We start from the raw sequence: 2,602 nt of genomic DNA, 5'->3' as shown, positions 1-2,602 counted from the left end.
GGAGTAGGGAGAAAGGAGGCACACAGGGTGAAAAACAAATGGCCTCGAGTCCCCTCTATTTATAGTGGCGGGAACGGGTCACACTGTACACATGGAGCCGTCAAGATCCGATATCACTGGGCATGATAGTGAGGTCATCTCGGGCGCGGCACGTCTGGAGGAAGTCAAGGCATCACTACAACATTATGACCTATCTAATCTCTGTAAAGAAGAGCGAATAGTCATGATGACATGTCAAATCAAGGGTTGCGGTGAAAATGAGCATGAGAGGGAGTGGGTTTTCAATGCTCACCTACCTGCCGGTTCGACTTCACTCGATGACCTTGGAATGGTCACAGTGTGCTTGGGCGCTAGAGCTCTCGAGCGTGTGGTCGAGAGTAATGTGTCGATGCTTATGCCCTTTTTTTTCTGTCTTGATTATCATATCGACTAGAGAGCCGGGGGCTACATCGCGTGTTTTTAATGCTTATGCTCTACTCTCCACTCAATTCATTCATCGAGTAGAGAACCGGGGGCTACATCATATAACTTCAATTCGATGCTTTTGCTTCACTCTTTGTCTCTGGTTATCGCACCATTCAGAGAAACGAAAGTCACATTGTGTGAATACTTACGCTCCATGGTATAATCAAATTCAATCATTGAGCGAAGAGAGAGGGGCCACATCAAGTATATTTTGATGCTACGCCTTTACTCTCTGTTTTGATTATCACATCAAGCAGAGAGTCGGGGGCTACATCACATACTTTCGATGCTACGGTTTTACTCTTCACTCGATTCCGTCATCGAGTAGATAGTTGAGAGCTATAACAACATATATCTTCAATGGTACATGTATGTCCTTTTTCTACTCTTAGATCGAGTCATTTTCTCCTCGACCATAGAGTCAGGGGCTACATAATAATACCATACTTTTCACAAATTTGATATATGTTTTTTGCTAAAGTTTATTTGGCTTTGCATCGTCTGCTTTGGATAACAGCTAGAAGAGGCATATATCGGGTTGATGACAGACAAATACACCTAATAAAGAGTAACAGCACAAGAGATTGTTAGACATCTCACACCTAACAGCTAAAAAAGGTTCTAAAGTTCTAGAAGATCCCATGTGTGTCCTCTGTCGAGTTCATGCCCAAATGCTGGTTAAACACGCAAGTCAGTTAAAGTTTCCAAAAGACCATCATATTTTTTGTTTCTAGTTTTACACTAGTATTTTCATTATTATTACGGTCTTCTCGAGTGTTCATTCAAGGGCCGCACATCCAATGGCTTGTTTAGTTGAGTTTGTAGATATCAATGGATATTCAGTCAGCAAGTCGATTTTGAGGATGATTCTAACATTTGCTAGCTAGTTTTGCATCTACTAATGCTAACTCTATTTCATCGATAAGGAAACAGCAAGAAGAAGCATATTAGACAAGAAAAATAATAGCAGTGCTTACAAAAATCCTCAAATTACGGATCAAGCCCTAAATGTTTCGATTCAGGAATTGTGACCATCAGTCAGAAGGACTGCCTTCACTCTCATCGTCAGACAGGTTGAGCCCTTAAGATTCGACGAAGTCAGGAATCAGAGGTTCGATGCTTTTCATAATCTTTGCCGCCTTCTCTGCAGAGCATCCGAAACCCGCTGTCACCACTGAGGTGTTAAGACTTGGGTCGTAACTCTTGAGGATACCAAGCATTGTTTTGGTGCCGATGGAAGCTAACTGGGTCATGTGGTCAAGGATCTTCTCCCTCAGCTCTTGGAGGGCCACGACTGCAGTGTCCTAACTGGTGATCACGGTGTCTCGATTAGCCTTTGTTTTCTTCAAAGTCTCGACCATTACGTCTCGATCAGCCTCAGCCTTCTTCAAGGTCTCAACCATTGCGTCTCGATCAGCCTTTGCCTTATCCTAAGAATCTTTGAGCCTCTTTTGATATTTGACCTTCTCGTCGAGGACTTTCATCATATCATCGAGAAGGGTTACCTTTCTGTCTATGGAGGACTCAAGATCTAGAGGAACAAATGATAAAGTTATTGTTAGTTGCCCCATGCACAAATCACATAGTGATCTAGGTGTGAACTAACCTCCAATTATCCTTTGTTGAGTAGCTAGCTCACTATCTTTCTCTTTGAGAACCTTTTGATAGTTCAGGGGGCCAATTGACTAAAGCTGGGACTTGACTATTGCCGCCTGAACAAAAATTGCCTCAGTACGAGACTTCATTGTCAACCAGAGATCGACGACAGGGAAGCTTGCAGAAGTTCCAGGTTTGTGAGCTTTGAGCTTGATGCGGGAATGGCTGCAAAAGGTTGTTCTACTCGAGGAGGAGGTGGTGGGGCAACTGTGGTAGAAGGACCCGGTTGGATGACCAAACCACCTTCGACTTGTTCCTTTGACTTCTCCAGAATCAGCAAGCTGCAAGAAAAGGGATCAGGAATGGAGTAGAGGGCTGCAGATTAGTATAAATGTTTAGATATAACCTTTTGGCAACTGGTATAAGAACATGCACTTTGACTTTTGTCTCTTGATTACTATCCTCCTCGATAGACCGGCGGTAGGGTTCGGTTGTGCAGGAGGAACAATCAGGGAATCGGATGAAGCCAAAGTCACCAATG

This window comes from Phragmites australis, chromosome 12 (genome assembly GCF_958298935.1).
Source record: "Phragmites australis chromosome 12, lpPhrAust1.1, whole genome shotgun sequence".
In the NCBI taxonomy this organism is placed as follows: Eukaryota; Viridiplantae; Streptophyta; class Magnoliopsida; order Poales; family Poaceae; genus Phragmites; species Phragmites australis.
The sequence above is the reverse complement of the archived record's forward strand: the minus strand, read 5'-3'. Positions refer to the sequence as shown.